Raw genomic sequence first — 20,062 nt, forward strand, 5'->3', positions numbered from 1 at the left:
ATCCCATAACACCGGGATCACGCCCTGAGCCGAAGGCAGACGCTTAATGACTGAGCCACCCAGGCGCCCCTCAAAGGAAGACATGATATATAATTATTCTTCTTGGGACCAGTGGTTTTTCAACCACCCCCAATAACAGCTTAAATATCCTTCCACCATGTCTGCTCCAAAATACATATGAAATAACCCTGTGCACAGAGGAAATATATAATCCTCAATTCTTTTCTGCTGAAAAACCCTTGGGTCCAGCTGACAGCATTCCAAATAAGGAGACATATAACTAAGGAAAAGATGCAGTGAAGAAACATGAGAGCTTATTTTCACTTTGTGTGTGTTTTTTAAAAATAATTAATTAATTAATTTGAGAGAGCGAGAGTTGGGGGAGGGCTAGAGGGGAAGAGGGAGAGAACATCCAGCAGACTCCTTAGTGAGTGTGGAGCCCGATGTGGGATAGATCCCATGACCCTGGGAGAGATCATGACCCCAGCCGAAACCAAGAGTGGGATGCTGAACCGACGAAGCCACCTAGGCGCCCCACCTTGTGGGTTTTTTTTTTTTTAATGGAACACATCTCCGGTTCATTACTAGATCATTTCTCTTAACAGTTTTATCCAAATTGAATATATGCTCTGAAAATCGGGAGAAGTAGAATTCTGATTCAGGACAAGGGGAAGCAACGTACCATTGGTTGACTGCTGGGTGTGTACACCCCTCTGTCTACAATCTCCCTGGATCCTCAACAACCCTGAGAGGAAGATATTATTGCCTTCATTTTACCAATGCGGAGGCAGGGTCACGGAGGTCAGGTAACCCCACAGTAGCACAGCTCCTGGTGTTACTACTGCATGCTCCTGCCCCAGGACAGACTACAAGGCACCGGCCATGCACCTGCCAAGTCCAAGGCCAGAATTGTCCTGGGGGTGGTAAAGCCTCATGGTCATCCATACTGATATTCAAAAGCATCTAATGCCCACCTTGGAGGAAGATTTATTTCCCTGCCCTGTTGACAGTGGCCTTGGCTATGGGACTCGATTTTGCCAGAGAAACATGAGCAGAAAAGATGTGTGACATTTCCAAGCAGAAAGGCCAGCTTAGAGTTCACCGTATAAACAACACAACTTTCAAGGTCGAGGCTGTTCCACCAGCCTGGGTCATGCAGTGATGCTGCCCATGAGGAACATGAAGCCTGACTGCAAGATAAGCCACTGGCTCGCAGATCACTGAGATGGGGTCATTCGTCACTGCAGCATGACCCAGACCATTCAGGGCTTGGAAACTCCAACGGGCAGATCCACTGCCTGACGTTTGTCAGTCATCTTTTTTTAAATGTATGATAAATACTAGAGTGGGTCCCGGGTCGACAGTCAGGTTGAGTTGGGTCTGAATCCTAACCTTGCCATCTTTGCCCTGTGCCATCTTGGCAAGCTGTGCAGCCCTTCTTAGCCTTCATTTCCTCATGTATAAAAATGAGAGTAATAATGCCGACTACATACATATTTGAGGGGAAGTCTAAATGAGATAACAAAGGGAGAGGCCCTTGCTCTGTCTCTGGTACTCCAGAAACATCCCCTCAACCTTTCTCCATCCCAAGTGCCACCCCAGCTCACAAACACGTGTGCACATGTGCACAGCCGCATACCTTCTTCCGGTTCTCACAGCACCTCCCTTTCCCTGTGAGCCCTTTCTTCCCTGTCCTGTCCTAATGACCAGTGCTCAGGACATCCCCATCCTCCTCTACACTTGGGGAATTTCTCCCCTCTTGCCTCTCTCTTTCCTAGCACTTCGCTGTTCCCTGCACGCACACCCAGACACTCATCTTCCTTCTGACGCCTTCCCTTCCTCCCTCCTCTGGCAACAACTGTCTTATTTGAGAGCCTCGACCTCCTTCCCTGCAACTGTAATCATCAGTGAAATGCTGAGCACAGCTGGATTTTCAAAGCCAATGGTTAATTGCAGGGAGCTGAGGGTGACCCAATGGCAGTTTCAAGTATTTGGAGTGTGAAATAATGAAGACGCCGGTGAGCAGACAGCCTGAAAATCAGTGTAAACCCCCCCTGAACAGCTTCCAAGGGTTCTGATGAAAGCTGCCTCTCCCCAGCTGCTGAGGCTTGTGCTCGAGCTGGGAGGCAGACAAGAGCCAGAGACCACCCCAGGGAGACGCGCGGCTGGAGAGTGCATCCTCAGACCTGCAGAAGGATTTTGATAACTTCCCAGTTACCATGGCAGCTGGGCTCGGAAAGGATTACACAGGAACTAAGCAGCAAAATCTTTAATGAGGTGCTGACCTTGAGGACCTAGGTCTCCTCTAGCCACAACAGTGATCTCTTGATCCCCATCACCGTTAACGAGTGGCCCTAAGACCCTCCACACGAAGAATGGGCCTTACTGCGTCACGGATGACGAGGGAGCCTAATCAATCATGTCATTACCTTGGCTCTGTACTCTCAAAACCAGGAGGACCATCAGTCTGCACCCCCATCATATCTTTCTTTGCCCAGTCTACAATCCAGATCGACAGTGGGCAAATACCCCAAAAGACCACTCTACAGGCCATCACGTGGTCCTGTGGGTTTATATACACAGACGGAACTTCCTGAAGAGTCTTCAACTTCTAAGACACAGCATTTTGTTAAGTATTTTTACTCTGTGCCAGCACTGGGGACAAAACAATGAAAATATCTAGGTCTCTGCTTTCAGGGGGGTTATAGTCAAAGGGAAAGAAACACAAACCAACAAGCAATTTTAATAGTGAGATAAGCCCCAGGTGTTGAGTGTGGGGAGAGGCAAAAAGTGCTGATCATATGATAAGTGCTCAGTAAACGGAATCAACATACCGGGCACCCCTACCACAGGATATTTGTACCTGCTATTCCTCTGTCCGGAACATTCTCCCCCGTTACCTGTGAAAGGGCTTCCTATTGTTGCTTTACCACCTCCTAGAGGCCATCTGTACTCCTTGACTCCTGGCTGGTCCTCACATCACTTCAACTTCTTACTTCTGTCATTAATATCTCCTACCTCTGACTCTGACTGTCTTTGTCTTCCTCTTATAAGCACCCTTGATGACACTGGGTCCACCAAGAAAATCAAAAACAAACTGCCCATCTCAAGTCTTTCATTGAATCACATCTGCACAGTCCCTTTACCATGTAAGGTAATAGTCACAGGTTGTGGAGATTGGGATGTAGACATACTTGGGGGGCCATTATTCAGTGTGTAGCAACCCTCATGACTCCTGGACTTAAAATCTCTGTTTAGACACTATTTATTTCTGAGGGCTTTTTGGCCAAAGTAGCATAAAACATAGACACACCACCCTTTCCTCTGGCACTCCCTGTCTTGCCCACCTTGATTAATTTTTCTCCACTTTTTACACCCCTATCTGCAGTACTATTATAAGCTCATTTATATATTTTTGACCCCTCTCCCCCCAACTAGAATGTAAGTTCCATGAAGGTAGGTACTTGGTTGGCTCTGTGTCACCAGAGCCTAGAACAGTGCCTGGCAGTTAAAATGAAAGAACCTAACCTACAGATATGATGGCATTGATGAGAACTCCTAGGCAAAAGGGTAGTAAAGAGAAAAAGGGGGTGGGGAGGGCCGCAGGCAAAGAGAAAACATGAACATGCAAGAAACATGGTGCTTTCCAAAGACAGAAAGAGATTTGGCATCACTCTGAGGTGGACACTTTTGGTTGCCCAACCACCATCCATTTCCCCATGCCCCTTCTAGTAGAAGCCCAATTATGAGCACATGGACACACACACCCAACACAACTCAACCCAACACTGACCCCATGCTTTGTCTTTATCACTCAGGCCTGGCCCCTGGAGGCTGCATTTCTCAGCTTCTGTGTCAACAATTGGTTTGACCCATGGGAGGTCCTGGTAGGAGACAGAAAGCATCATGGACTGGAGTGTTTCCCCTCAAAATTCAGCTGTTGAAGCCCTAACTCCCAAAGTGATTGTATCTGAAAGAGTGGGGCCTTAATCTGAAAGGACTGGTGTTCATACAGGAGGAAGGGACTCCAGAGCATTCATTCTCTCTCTCTCTCTCTCTCTCTGCACACACAGGGGAAAGGCCAGGTGGTCTTAGACACCCAGCCTCTAGGACTGTGAGAAAATAAATGTCTGTTGTGTAAGCCACTCCATCTGTGGTATTCTGTTATGGCAGCCTGAGCTAACCGAGACAGGAAGGAAGGAGAAAGAAAAAGCCAGAATATTTCTCTCTCTCTCTTTCTGCTTCCCTGACTCGGGCAGCTCTGTCTCATCAGTGACTTCTGCTGGACAGGCTTACGTGATCCCGGCCTCTGCCAGGTGACCAAGGCCCTATTTGCGGCCTTTGTCCCTACACCTATGCCTTTCCGTCTGCTAATATCTTGAGAGCCACACCACCCTCTGTTAGCTTCTCAGCCCTCCTTTACCGATGGAGGTAATTCCCTGCATACAATGCCTTCTGTTGTAAGAACTCACAGAGTTCCAACTTCCCTGGTTGGACCCCGCTCGACACCTCATATGGCACAGAAGGTGTGCGTGAGGGAAGCAGGGCCAGAGGATGGTGAAGGGCACTGCCGGGGGCAGTTCACCGAGTTCCTTGCCTCTGAAATTGCAGGGTGCAATGTCAGATCTCAGAGTGGGGCATATCCAGGGGCCATGGGGAGTCAACACAGAACACCTTCAGCAGGGGGAAGGCCATCTGAAGGCTCTGTTTCAGAAAGATCATGTCATAAAAGGCATCAACCTCCACCACCTGGAGAATTACTCTGTGGGGCTTACATTTTCCATCTGGTTTCTCTAATGCTGTGTAGACACCACCTAAGGCTTCTCTTCCAGAAGGAATGGTAGTGGGAAGGAAAAAAGAGACAACAAAGTGAACAGAGGTGAGAGCTGGCCCTCCCACCCTCTCTGGATCTAGACTGTGTCTAAACCACCATTTACATGGCGGGGCGCACCACAGAAACCAAGGTGCCCCCACGCCCACCCTCCCTTCCCTTACAAACCCCAGATTCTTGTGCTTCGAAGCCAAGCAGGGGCTGAGAAAAGGCAAGCCAGAAACACTCCAGTCAGCACTTTAAATACAGAATTTATCTGTTCCAAATACGGGTGTCATCTGGGTGATGCAGCGAGCGCCAGCTGGTAGCTGTAACTCAAAAGGCCAGCGTCTTGGTCAGCACCATCAATCATACGCAGCCGGCAGAGGCCGACTGGTTCTTTGTCATTCTTCAGCGAAACTGCTCTCTCCCTCTCTCTTACTTGCTTTGCTTTTCTCCCTTTCTTTCCTCTTCCCTTTCGTTCTTTTTTCTTTTTAAAATATTCTTGGAAACACTTTTCTGCCAATCACTGTCAGCGGCTACTCAGGCCTGGGTAAAGCAACAGCAGATGCACGATGAGATGCGCAGACTTGGAAACGAGCTACGGAGGGTGCGTGGGAGGGAGTAGTCCTCTCTCACCAGAAAGAGCAGCTAAAACATGAGACGCTAATACAGCCGAAGACAGATTCTAATCTAATGAGAATCATTCTTCAGGTGCATAGGTGGGCGGAGAACCGAATTGAACGCTTCATCACACAGAGCTGATTTCTTTTAAGTAATATTAAAAATGTTATTCTCCTACAAGGGAAGGCTGCTGAGATTTATACATATTGCTAATATATTTAAGGCAGAAGAGGAAAAGACAACGGTCTCCAACAGGGGCACAGAAACTGAATGGAAACAATGTCAGAGGTCAAGGTAGGGCCTCCTGTCCCAAAGGGCCGGGAATCATCTGAGACACTCTGATGACCGGCATCCTTGATTATCCAGGTCAGAGGGTCCAGTTGGGGCATTTAGGTGAAGGAAAGCAGGTTTTAAGGGTACTAGCCTATTTTAGAAATCAGCTAAGGTTTCTAGTGTTTAAGAAAAGCCATGGATTTCAGAGAAAGTCTCATAGGAAAATCAGGAGATCTCTCTCTCCTGGCCCCACTCACTCAACACCGACCCACGTGAATCTGGGCCCCCCTCTGTCATCTCCGTGACCTGCGCAGAGCGACCCCACACGGAGGACCCGACAGAGCCTGTGGCTGGGAGGCCGCAGGGGGTCAGGTGGACAGGGCACCATCAACCTCATGCTTAGACTCTCGCTGTCCATCATCAAACATTAAAGTGGCATATTGAGTCCTTGAGATACACCCACAGGACTAATTTTATAACCTATTTCTGCACTTCATTATTTTTCAATACAGGGGGGATGACTGGAGCCTCTCCTCAACACCGAGAGGACCTTGGTATCAGTGGCCTGATAAATTCTTCATCAATAAGGCCAGCATGTCCCAATCCCCCAAGAAGTGGATAAATCCAGACTTCTTTGATAGTTGATGTATAAAGTCTCAGTTGGGTCTCCTTAACAATGTATGCTTGGTGGGGCAGGGGCCAGTTCTCTTTCCCAGGAAAAAAAAATGCCACCATTCAATCCCAAAGGAAAGAACATTAGGAAAGAACAGAAATGATCCTTTTTTGAGCCCCCAGAATTTCCAGGACCATTTGTCAGACATCGAGTCTACTGTCTCTCCCTGGAACGCCTCTCACTCTCTCTGGAATATGTCGCCAGCCCCTCTTCACCTGGCCAAACTCTGCTTGTCTTTCTAACCTCAGTCCCAGGAAATCCCTTCCTTTAGGAAGTCTTCCCAACCTTTCATAATATCAGGCTCTCTGTGATACCGTCTCATGGTCTCCTGGGCTTCTCTTCCGTGGCTCCAATCACAGCTGCAAATCATGCATGGTTTCTGCGATGATTTGTTTAATGCCTGTCTCCCCCTCCAAACTGCAAACTTCACGAAGGCAGAGTGGCAGCCCTAAAAATGGGCCACCCGAGTCTCCCGCGGCCCCAGCTGCTGTGCTCCAAATCCGCCAAAGTGCTGTGCCTCGGCCTCGCTTCCCACAGGCTATGCCCAGCCACTGACCCGGGAAGCACCGAACGCAGGTCATTCCTGCCAGATGGGGGACTCCTCCGACAGGCCAAAACGTTCTTAGAACTGGGCAGCAGTCTGAGACTCTTGCTACCCATGTTCCTTCCTGTTCTCTCCTTCACAGGGCTCTCTGAAGGCTCTCCCCATCCCTCCAGCCCCCTCCCCTTTTTCTCTCAAAGGGCATCTGCTTCCCTGAGCGCCCGGAGGACTCACACTTCTGTAGGCAGTAACTCCCGCTTGTTCCCCAGTTTCTCCTGGGCCTGTCACAAGGCCTGGAGTGTAAGAGGTACTCAATTAACATGCAAAAATGAATATATGCTTGCAGACATGGTGAGGACTGAGCAAATCTAACTCATCCTCTGGAACATCAACTCCAAGGACACACCCTACAGAGTTGACATCAAATGCCCCATTCTTTAGAGCCACAACAATGTAAGTGAGCACAACAATGGCTGAAGGAGCACGCTGTTCTCAACACTGTAACGTGGTATTCACACGGTATCAACATGGCTACCTTTTACTGAGCACCTTGTACATAGAAGGCATTGATGACACAATTCGTAAACGTGAATTCGTTGAATTCTCACAACGGCCCTATGAGGTTAATCTTACTCCCATTTTGCAGATGAGAAAATGAAGGTTTAGCAAGTCAGAACAGTTTAAGTTTTGCTGTGGTGACAGAAACTCCCAAATCTTGGTGGCTTGAAACTATTGTATGTAAATATGGATTCTCCACCTCCTGCTAAACTTTCAAAGAAGTCAAACAACCTTTGAACAGCAGCAGGTGCTAAGTGTGACCTCTACATCCCTGCTTCTCCTGGACCTCTCATCACCCCAGGAACACCTACAACTTCCTTGCTGGAATTAAGCTTCGGGGACCTGCAGTCATAGCAACAGATCTGCCCTGACACTCCCAACTCTCACCAGGTCTGGCCAACCCAGATCCGCTGGCTTTCTAAACACAATGCAAAACCCACTGAAGAACCATTCTTGTCACTGGTGAAAGCTGGGACAGCCCTTTCAAAGACGTGGCATTTTATTGTTTTTAGTCTTCACATTATTACTGTGACTGTGTCCAGAATCCCCATCTCTGGGCTTGTTGTTTCAGCCAGGCAACTTGAAAAGAGTCTATTTTTATTTCAGTCTTTTTTTTCCCCCCTTAGTAAACACTAAAATCTCCCAGTCTCCCAACAATTTTTAGAATGACTTGTTATCCCAAGTGGCCAAGAAAATCTGAATGAGCTTCACTTTTGGTCGTTCACGTAGGCAAACGCCAAGATGGGCAAATCACAAAACCAACAGATTCTCTTTATAATGTCCGAAGTACGAAATTAGACTATACTATCACATAAGCTTGTTCGAACTACGCCGTATACACGTCCCACTCCCCCAGCCCCTTGGGGCCCCTGTGGGAGGGTCTGACATGCCTTCCTGGTCGTTGACCCCACCACAGACTGTGGTCAAGGGTGAGACATTTTGCTCCACCTCTGGACATGCTTATTGAAACTGAAAGTGACAAATGATACCACAACCTTCTAGACAGGAATCCACTTTGGTTTCAGGATGTGTCTCCACTGAGAGGCAACCTCGATATGGGCCACTCCAGGGACACTAGAAACCAGCTAGCGAAAGGAAGAAGTGAGACCCAGCTTCCACACGTCCAGCTTGTCCCTGCCAGACTGCAGCCCAGGACTTAGAGCTCTGACGCTGCCGGAGCTCTTGCGCCCTGAAGCAACATCTGGTTTTCCTGATTCAAGCCTCTCTTTGTCAAAACAGGTTCTCTCCCGGCAGGGTCTCGAGCCCCTCTAATATTTCTTAAGCCTAATTGGAGACGGGGGTCTGAGAAGCTTCAGCCGTTCTTGAGAGTCAGAGAGTCCCAGGGAGGGAGACCTTGGTCCCATTCCTAGGACCTGCCAGTTGTGTTGGCCAGAGTCCTACATTCAGCAACTTGTGATCTGAGCCAATCCCATAACCAATTTCAGTACCTCAGTTTCCCTACCCATAAAACTTAGCTCTGGGACTTGGGAGCCTTAATGAGCATTGGCCTTTCCTGGATAAATTAACCAGGTGCCGGAAACATCTGTGGCTGAAGGCAGAGTCTGCTGTATAAACAGAATATAGTATTCTTATACACAAGACTGCAGCTAGAGCTCGAATACCTACCCAGCCTGACTTCATCCTAAGTCCTATTCAGGAAGTATCTTGGGAAAAGTCAGTCCCTTCTCTGCGCTAACGTTCTATTTGAAGAACTCACCTCCTCGTTTACCTTTCTCTATTCTTCTCAAGACAAAGGGTTTTCTGTAAAAAGTGAAGTCAATAATTCTTATAGCACCACTTTCCATTTAAATCATAACAACTATCCAAAAATGAATAGCCCAAGAGAACGCATGCTCTGTACGGACAAGGGCAATATCTCATTCACAAACATACCCACAGAGTACTGATCCGTGGAGGATACTAAAAAAGAACTTGTTGAACAAATGAATTAAGTGAAGAGATAATAGCCCTACAAAAATACTGCCATCTGTCTGCATAGGTTTTAGACTGCCTTTCTGGCATCTCCTTCCCTGCTGCCCTTAGTTTATGACTTTATTGGGGCAGAAAATACAAAGTCACTTGGTAAGCCCGATAAGGCTCAAAGAAATCAACTTGACAGGCAGTGGCAGATCTGGAAACAAAATCTAGCTCTCCAAACACCCAATTCACTCTTCTTATCTTTACAACTCACTGTTTTCCTTTGCCTAAAGTGAGGGTCAGAAGACTATAGACCGGGGGCCAAATACAGACCAGCGCCTGATTTTTTTAAATAAAGTCTTATTGGAACACAGCCACACCCACCTTCTTACATATGATCTGTGGCTGTTTTCCCACTGTAATAGCAGGGCTGAGTCGTTGCCATAGAGACCTTCTGGCCCACAAAGCCTAAAACATTTACTATGTGGCTCTTTATAGAAGAAAGCGTTCTGACCCCAGCTCTCAAGCAACCTTCCCCGGAATCCACAGCCGTCCCTGGAGCTACTGCTGGAGATGAGGGCTGGTTGGTCACATTGCTTTGGTCATATAGTCCACACAACACTAGTCCATGAATGCTTGCTTCTGTGAGTGTGAAGAGCTTTACACCCATCACCTTGTGCAATTCTCCCAACAATCCTATGAGTTGGGCATCACTCTACACAAACATAGTATGCTAACGGAACTGGGCTGAATCAGGTGAAATCGCCATTTTTTGTTGGCCGAATCCTAGCCATTTCCATTTTGAAGATACGAAAACATCAGCAGAGCTAAGTGAAAGTACTCAGATGCTAACCAGCTCTGTGCCAAGGGCAGCCACGAGCTATACTGTTGCTTCCTGAAACTTCACACTTCACTTTCTGTATTAAAGGCTGTGCACATCCTGAAGAACCCAGTCTAATGCTGTTTAAGCAAGTTCTTCCCAAGTTTACGTGACTGGAAAAGTTCTCGGGGTTTCTTCCCCAGGTAGCATCTATAAATATCCCACAAAACTAGTCTTCCTTGGGACACATTAGGGCAACACCTCCAGTCCCTCCATCCCCATCTGAGAGGCTGCAACATTTCATAGGAGCTGCAGTCCCCGTACCCCTGAATGCCCCCATCTCCTGCTCCCCTTAGAACACCCACACAACTGCTCTGGGCATGACCATTTTGAGACACACTGTACCTTGCTCCTTGGGCAAATGGAACTCCATTTTCAATAAAGTAACCTGAATAGTCCATGCTGTTGCTGCAGGTCAATTCCATTTACAGGAATAATGAAACTCCATCCTTGTGTGGTGTTGGGTGTTCATTTAATACACTTTAGCCATCCCATACCTCCTATTTGTAATGCAAATAAACTGCATCTTCCATCAGAACTGCTCAGTCTCCCTCTAAGTCCAAGTTCTTAGGATTTATGTGCCGAATCAGTTGCAGGCTTTTTTCCAAAGGTAGTATCCAAAATCCGAGGCTGCCTTTTAGTCCAGGTCAATTAAACAATGTGCTTGGCTGTTTTTCCCCCACTTTTTAAAAGAGAATAATTGCTATTATATGTAAAGTTTACAGTTGGGGCCTCATTTATTACAAATTTTGTCCAGGAATAATATTTAATTCCATAACTTATCATAAGCATCCTCCCCTAACCCCTCCTAAAATATTAACTTGGTAGGGAGGTTAGAAATCTATCATAACCAATGACAGACATTCATGCACAAAAATAGCAAGTCTCAAGTTTAATATTTTATTGCCATATTTTGAAACAACTGGTTAGGCAGCTGCTACTGTTATCTTCCAATTATTTCTCATTTTTCCAGAGTTTTAAATGCAAGCTGTAACAAATTAATCTAAATTTCTATACGCTTCCTTAAAAAAAAAAAAAGACAGTTTCAGAAAACACTACAAAAAAAGTTGAAGTACAGAGGAAGAAAGGGATATTGGCAGCAAGAAAGAGAACTCTATTTTTAATGTCTACAATGATTTGTTTCGATTGCTTCCAGGTATGTGGATATGCCTTCCCGCAGGTGGCCCATGCAGCCTCCATTCTGAATAGGCTCTTAGGCTGAGACTTTGCAGTTTGCTAAAAATGCATTTTTCACTGCCATTTTTGTTAAGGTGCTCAAGAAATCCCTTCACTGAATGTTGAGTATTTTGCATGCTCTGGCGTCACACTACCAATGGTGCTCAAATACCTAAGAAATTTCTCCCAAGAATAAATGGGTCATATTTTGGCGATATCAGGTCCAACAGGATTGCATGTGATTTCGAATGAATACAATGGCAGAGAACAGTGTGATTATTTTTTTTTCCAACATCAACATGCTTTTCATCATAAATTATGGGCCTTGGGTTTAACAATTACATTTTTGCTAAAAAAAAATAATAATAGTTAATACCTATTTGAATCTTGTTTTGTTTCCTTTTGAAAAAAATCTGTCTCCTTGACCCTAATTAGGGAAAGCCGAGGGTGAACACAGGAGGCAGACCGTCACAGTGCCTCTCCCTTCCACTGCCAAGATTCAACAGAGATTTCATGTCACTGCGGCTTTGCTGGGCGCAAGTCTGCGGAGTGGCTCACACTTGCTGTTCTTGCTGTCGTACATGATGTGGCTCCTTGCAGGTGGCCCCTGAGATCACTGTCGGGTAAACGAAGCCCTGCTATTGTATCAAGTTCCTTGTACGCCTGGTTTCAAATGCTGGTGACTCCAGGAGAAGGCCCCCCGGCACAGCACACAAGTCCCTGGACCCATGACGCCTTCCACCCTTTGTCTCCTCCCCCTCAGGCCCGAGTTCTTTCTGCTCGAATCCCCTTCCTTCTCCATGACCTGGCTTGTTACTCTCCACTCCCAACAGAAGTGGCAACTCTATACTATATTGCAGTGTTTTCCCCAAATCATCCCTGCAACTTAAAAAACAAAACAAAGCAGAAAAACAAAACGAACAAAGAGATTCCCAGGCCTTATTTCACTGACTACTTAAAAAACTCTCCAGGCATTAATGACCCCAGAGCCAGATTCGGGAACCACTGCCGGAGCAAACTCCACCAAGCAAGGAACCACCGTGGGTGGCTGTTACAGTGCAGGTTTGAGCCCCAAGCATGTGCATTGTGGACAAGCTCCGGGTGACGCTCCTCCAGGGGCCACACTTAGGGAAACACTTGTCCTTGGGTAAACCCCCCGAGGGTCAGGACGCGTACTACCCTATCATTCCCAGTGCTGAACGGGATCTGGCACATTTGTCTGATGAACCCCGGAAGCTGCTCTGTCATTAATACGGTACACAGGACAATCCATGGTGATCACCATTTTTAAAGGGTTAAGCCTATGATTCTACTTTCATCCCACATCCCACTTGCAAACCTAAAACCCAGTTACCAATTTAGAATAAAGAGAAACTCAAAAGTGCTCAACAGACAGAGTAAGCAACACTCGATTCTCTTTAAGGAAAAGTGCCACTCTTATTGGTTGGCTGGTAGGTTGGTTGACTTTTCTTCCGAGAGGTAATGAGAGGCAAGCGTCTAGTACATGAAAGCATCAGGAGAAAATTATCGTTTTGTCCAAGTGTGCTTTAAATCGGGAGCAATGATTTACTGCTAACACTGCATTTATTCAGAATCCAGGAGGATTTGCATGGCCAGCCTCTAATCACTTTCAGCAGAGCGCCCCATGACTGCCACAGTCCGCTAAAACAAAATGAGATTGTCATCTGAGATTTGCCACATCAGGGCTTCATGAAAATACAAAATCAACACCTTCCTTTTCTCCCTATCCTACCCCAGATGATTTCTGAATTTCTGTACATTTGTGAATTCACAGAAGCATGAACAGAATGACGCGAACATCACAAATGCAAATGTCTTTGTTCCTAACAAATTGCCCTAGCTTCCCTCCTTCCCTAAGTTTGGGAGTGGGAGGGAATGGACTCTACACAGCATTTCATCTTAAGTTCAGAGGGCAAAGGCGAGTTATACTTTTCTAAAGTGTTTTGTTAGGAGTAGCTCTTACACACACACACACACACACACACACACCCTCAACTATTTTTTTTTGCACTGCTGATTTGTTCTTATAAAACTGACATCTGCATCTCTAAAGAATAGTTTACTGTCAAAAGAATCTAGCTTAGTTGCATTTGCCTGAAATGTTTTCATCTCAGACCAAATTTAGAATACCCCACCACCTGTTTACACCACCAATCTCCAGCAAAGCAGCAAAAACTCACCTCTTCCATCCACTTCCCAGATGCAACAGTCAAGGTGACTCAGATATCCAAGAGGTTTTTAATTAGCCCCTAACTCCTTCTTGAGAATGTGCAACCTTTGTGCTCCAAACATTGCAGAAACACACATCCACTCCACAGTGCATCAGAGAGCATTTCCCTAACGGAAAGATTCAGTGTATACTGGGCAGCATTTGAGCTCTTTACGAAATGCTTACAGGGGATATAACAGGGTTAGGAAATCGGGCGTAAGGGGTCAAAAGGTACAGTTATAAAAAAAAGTCACGGGGATGTCATGTACAGCATGGTGGCTATAGTTCATACTATATTGTATATTTCAAAGATCATGACAGAATAGATCTTAAAGTCTTCACCACAAGAAAAAAAAATTTTCTATGTATGGTGACAAATGTTAACTAGACTTACTCACTTTGATCATTTGGCAATAGATACAAATATCAACTCAAGAAAAAGAAAAAAAATACTGAGAATACTACTAAAAAACAGTGAACAATCTAGGCTATTTTGGAAACAATATTTAACACTCTTGGAGCCTGTTTCCACATCTGTGAATGGGAGGTTTGTGGTGGCCAAGAGATCAAGCTAGGTCCCCTCCCGCTCTAAAATTCTATTAAAATATTTGCAAAGTAACTTTTATTTTCCTATTACCTCCTAAGGTTGCACCTTCTCAGATCTGTTAGGCCTCAGAGCAAATAAGCCTTGCCATATACAGGAGCTGGGTCAGGTACTTTTGAGGCTGAAAGCAACAGAAACCAACTCAAAGGTGCTGAAATGAAAGAAAAAAAAAGGCAGTGTTATTAAGAAGATTCAAATATGCTTTTATGAGACCCAAGGGCAGGAAGACAAACAGGGACAGAAAGGGACTGGAAACAGAAAATCCAAGTGTTAAGAACGTGGAGACATGTTTTCATTTTTGTGCCTCTCTGCTTCTTCCCCTGCACTCCACTGCGCTACTCAGCCCTGTTACCGCAGATGGTTACAGAAGGTTAGATATTCATTCTCTACTCAAGGAATGAGCCTGAATGGACACTAGAATCCCTGAACTCACTTCTGGTACATCAGTAAGAAAAGGGTCCAATGATAAACACAGACACTGGGAGCTCACCACTGCAGCCTATACATTTAGGGGTTGCAGTGAATGAAGAGGGTGAATGAAGCAGTTCCTGAAATTGGTGGGGGAGGGGAGAGAGTGGTTCACCACAGAGGGGAAGATACAAGACGAACAGAAATCTATGTTGGAATAAGAACTATGTGCCTCGAACTGGGTTGAGAAGGGAAGTTGTGCCCAGGACTGGTAAGAGACTCAAGACCTGAGCTCCAGTCCTAGTCCTGGCACCTAGGAATATGCTTGCTTTAATCAATCACCTTTTTGAAGACTGGTTTCATCATCCTTGAGCAGGAATTATATGTTTCTCAGTCCCTTAGTATTCTTAGTACCAAGCACATTGGCTTCATAATGCATTTGTCCTCCCTTCCCATTCTAAATGAGAAAATATATGAGCAAGTACTTTGTGGGCTGTAAAATAATATATTAACGTAAGGGATCATTCTTAAAAGCTGACTCAAATGCAATGTAACTAGTCTATTCACTTTCTCCAAGTATCTGGGTCTCTCGCCTCCATAATAAAGGTCCCCCTTGGCAGGTATAGAATACCAGAGACTATAAGCCAAAACAATACCACCCGGCCATTAAGAGCGGATAAGACTAGATATTTTATGTAGGCAGCACATGCATTTTGTTTCTTTGGCCCATTGCCTCCTGAGAGTGCATTTCTGTTATAGTACAGTGGGCTAGAAGTGGAAATCATCAGCTGCAATTCCTCTCTGTATCTCATTAGAGGTCTAGTTTCCCCTTAATGCACATGAAGACCTTTCATTAGCAATAATGGAAGCTGCACGCATCGAAGAGAAAAATAGACCCTCACCATTGTGATCTAGGAGATGAGGTTACTGGGACACTTGCCTGCCTGACTGGAGAATTATGACATTCAGAGATGCATGATCAGATCAAGGAAAAATTAAAATCTTTGTGACGATTTTAAAAAATAAAATGCAATTTAAAAACCTCAAAATGGAAAAGGGCAACAATCAAAACTAAAAAATCACAGGCAGACTGAATCCAGGAATGAGTTAAGCAAGTGAAAGCCAAATGACAAGATAAACAAAGGTGGGGAAAGATTACTCGGGGGATCTGACAAAATAAGAGCTGTTTCCAATACATACAAAGTAAAACATTGGCAAGAGAGACTATGGTCCAAGAAGAAAAGGCAAGGACCATTTACCGTCAGAAGCAGTAAACACTGCTGAAAAGTTAAACAAATCCTTTGCCTCCATGCCCACAAAGGAAGATGGAAGATGCCAGAAATGGCTGTGCCCTGGAGAAAGGTCAATGAAAAAAAAATATGACTGAAAGAAATAGAAGTGACACCTGAGTTTATGTCTTGAGGTTGACACAAGTGCCAGAAGCAATATTTTCCCGCTGCAATCAACTAAACTATAAATAAGGAGAAATGGGCCAGCCTGTATTGTTACAGGTCTGACGAAGAAGTGGTAGAATGCCTCACTTTTGTCCAAATGTAAAAACAGTAATTTGGGGATTAAAAGAAGAGAAAGTCATTTTTACCTTTCTTTATAGTATAACATCAGTGGATTAGGGTTTGTTTTTTTTTTATAGTTTTTTCCTGGATGGGAAGCTATATATAGAAAGAAGACCAACGATGTATCTGCAACCTACCGAAAAGGGCTTCCAGCAAGTCCTACTATAAGCATGGATTCAGTACCCCATCTACTAACCCCTCACCTCATGAAGGTTCCAGGGAATACTTATTTAATAAGACTCTGAGGCTACATTCAATCTTTTCAATCAAAGAATTGAAAAGGGGTTGCCTAACTCACAGTTCTAAGAAAATGCAACTGATGTCAACATCAATCCTACGGAATCAAATTTGACTCTAATAAACTGATCATATGACAATTGATGTGAGGGCCTAACAACCTCTGAGAACAAGAATACAGGTAATGAAAGAATTGTCTGGGATAGACCAGACCCCTATGGATTGGCCCAAACTCCCCAAGCTGGGGGTGGTGGCTCTTGAAAACCATTTCTGCATCTATGGATTTTATCCCTAAAATCACTATTGAGGCTTTGGTACAGTCAGTTATGGGTTCTACTTTAGGGCCAACCAGGCTTAAGGTACATTAAATTACAGTCTTTTTTCTACATGAAAAGAAAGCTTGAGGCAATGGTATTAGGCCACAGCTGTTTGGTCCAGCAAACTATAATTTCCCAGTATCTCTGGCTCCCCAGGCCCTCCCTCCCTGTCTCAAATAATCTGGAGTCAGATCAATCCCTGTTCCAATCCATGCAAAAAGGTTCAGGCTCTAATTTGGAAGTCCCCACACGTAAGCCAGCTCTAACTCCCCCACTGCACCGTCTTGGCTATGGGATGCAGAACCCGCCCACTGCTTTTCTCCCATCTTTGTAAACATTTAAGAGACTCAGGATCTTCATCTTTCCCCTCATTACTCATCTACTCACTGCTGCCACAACAGAAGGAATCCTCTGTTGAGATAGACCAAAGCACTGTCTAAGGCACTGAAGACTTGACCAGGCTCTCTACAGATGGGCACTTGAGTCATTTGCTAAAATAGGCCCCATAGGCATTTGGCTTGACCCCAGTTTTGTATCACCTCTCTAAATACCCTTGCCCCATTTCTATGATAGGACTATCACAGAAAAAGATGCCCAATGAGAAGATTAAGGGAAAAACTTGAGAAATGGTATACATTTAATATGAATGAGAAATGTTTACTATTAAAATGGAGTTTAAAACTCAAATAATTCTTTCATAATACACAAGAGTTCAATGCCAGCATGGTTTGAAAGTGAAGGTTTTACTTAGGTTTTCCAAAGACCGTCACAAAAATAGTGTGGACAAAGTAGAAACATTTTAGAAGACACTAAAATTTGAAATTTCAAGAGAACTAGGTTAACATTAAATAACCACATCTCAATTTCCAAGCTTCCAAAAGCGAAGAAAAAAGTTCTTTTAGTTTACCTCAATATTTAAAAAATCAGGTTATCTGGGGCAGCCTAAAGATTTATTCTCAAGAATTTTCAATTAAGAATAATGCTGTCTTCTAGAAACTTATAAAGCATTATCAATGATTATGGGGTCAATTTCAAGTATGTTTTACTGTTCTGGTTTGTCACATTTAATTTTCCATTAGATTAACATGCTAGCTTTTTCTGTGTTTTTGTTCTTGGGTAAGTGAATGATTTATTAGACCTGGTACTCAGTTTATGAGCTTTTCTCATTTCAACTTGAAGAAACTGCAAATATTTATAGAAGATGAACCATACGTATTTGTTCCTGAAAAATGTCAGAATATAGCACTCAAATCAAATGCCAAACAGAAGCTATTCCCTAACACTACATACTGTGCAGATTTAATTTCCATTGACATGTTTCCCTAAACAGTTTTTCCCACTACAGTAATTCCTAACCCAAAAACTCCTGAAATCTTCCATTAAGTGTGCACTCACACATTACTCTGAGTTATGGGTATCTAACAGTCATATGGAATTTAATAAGTAACCACATCTTTAAATAATAATTGAATCCTATTAAATTAATCTTACACCAGGAGGAAAATAATAATAATGTTTGAACTGATTTTCCTTCCTTTTATTTTGCTCTTTGATACTTCAAGGGTGTTTTGTTTAATTCACAATATAATTCCAAACCTAGGCAATTAGAATGCAAGGAAATAAACCAACAGAGTACACAATTCACAAGGACAGGCACCATGACTGGTTTTGTTTATCAATACATCTCATCTGTGTAACACAGTCACACTCAAATATGTGTTAACTCAAGGAAGCACCATGGGTGGGAGTGCAAATCAGTATAAACTTTCCTGAAGGCAATTTGGAAATATAGGTAAAAAGCCTTAGAATTTTATATTCTCTTTGACCACTAAGTCCATTTCTAGGACTTTATCCTAGAAAAATTAATTCATGTGGGCAAGTACCTGAATTCTAGAATGGTCAAAGGCCAAAGCTTTTTAAAAGCAAAACCCTGCCAACAGCCCAATATCCTGAATAAGAACTTAAGAGTGTAGCTGTCATCGTAGTACGTGCTGAGCATCTGCTATGTACCAACCACTGTTCTAGGTGCTTTACCCCAATCTTCAACACAATTCAACACTCCCACCCACCCTCCCTATAGGGTAATAACCCTTGTCCCCTTTTCTCATCTCATTTAGATGAGGTAAGTGAAGCACAGGGAGGGTAAGCAACTAGTTTAGGGACACCTGAGAGGAAAAAAGAGTCAGGTTTCAATCCAGCCGCCTGATCCCAGAGCCCCAGTGGTAGCTCCAAAACAATGTTGCCGGGGGAGTGGGGGGGAGAGAAGGATTTCTCAAGTCTCCTTACCCCTTACCCATTCTTTCTGATCTTCCTATGGCCATGTCTTCAAGGTGAAAATCACAAAATAAAAGTCTCACAGGCACAATTCCATAGCTGTAGATCACACTGATTTTGGTGTTACAAATAGCAGGATTTTTATTATTGTTATTTTTTTAAGATTTTATTTAAAGAGACAGAGAGTGACAGAGAGAACACAAGCAGGGAGAGAGGCAGAGGGAGACGGAGAAGCAGACTCCCCACTAAACAAGGAGCCAGACACAGGGCTCGATCCCAGGACCCCAGGATTAAGACCTGAGCCGAATGCAGATACTTCACCAACTGAGCCACCCAGGTGCCCCTTGATTGTCATTCAAATATGAAATTAAAAGGTTTTTTTCTCCCCTCAATGTAGTACTGTCCTTCCAATTCTTCTTTCCCCATTTATAAAACATGTCAGCAGAACTGTATTTCATTGTATGGAAAAGATAAAGAAGTCCCAAATAAAAGAAGAAAATACACAATGAATTTGATTTTCATATAAAATATGGCTTTTTTGATGAAATTTTTAAAAAAAATTCTAGTGCCTGATTAATGACCTATGAGCATGGGGACTGGCTGACCATCACCTGTGGAAACGAAAAGGCAGACCGACAAGAAGCACGCCACGCGACTCCAGGCCTGGGGATGACAGCTGCCTGGGCAAGCACATGAAGCCTGGGCTTCCAGGTGTACTAATTTGGGATCAATGAAGTAAGGGAGTCCCAGGAGGTGGCAGGGCCACTGGATCAGGGGTTAGGACAAGCAGCACTGGACGGTATGTTGAAATGTGGCACCTCAGAGCAGCAAAGGTGACAGAACCTGAAGGTGTGAGCCTGATGTAGCTTCTGGTCAAATCTGGTTAGTCCTTTGGAGATAAATAGTATAAGCAAAACAAAAATAAAAAGCTAGATATAATACATGTAAAATCAAATGAGCAAGCAG

The 20,062-nt window shown here is 44.4% G+C and overlaps 1 long non-coding RNA gene across 1 annotated transcript in view; it reads right to left on the bottom strand.

The window, feature by feature from the left end:
* LOC117803803 overlaps window positions 1-14,307 on the bottom strand; it is a 39,716-nt gene extending 25,409 nt beyond the window's left edge. The window contains exon 1 of the long non-coding RNA XR_004627888.1: window positions 13,654-14,307. This is a non-coding gene — a long non-coding RNA (uncharacterized LOC117803803). The remainder of the gene's footprint in view (window positions 1-13,653) is intronic.
* Window positions 14,308-20,062: the final 5,755 nt, after the last annotated feature.

This window comes from Ailuropoda melanoleuca, chromosome 9 (genome assembly GCF_002007445.2).
Source record: "Ailuropoda melanoleuca isolate Jingjing chromosome 9, ASM200744v2, whole genome shotgun sequence".
Classification (NCBI taxonomy): Eukaryota; Metazoa; Chordata; class Mammalia; order Carnivora; family Ursidae; genus Ailuropoda; species Ailuropoda melanoleuca.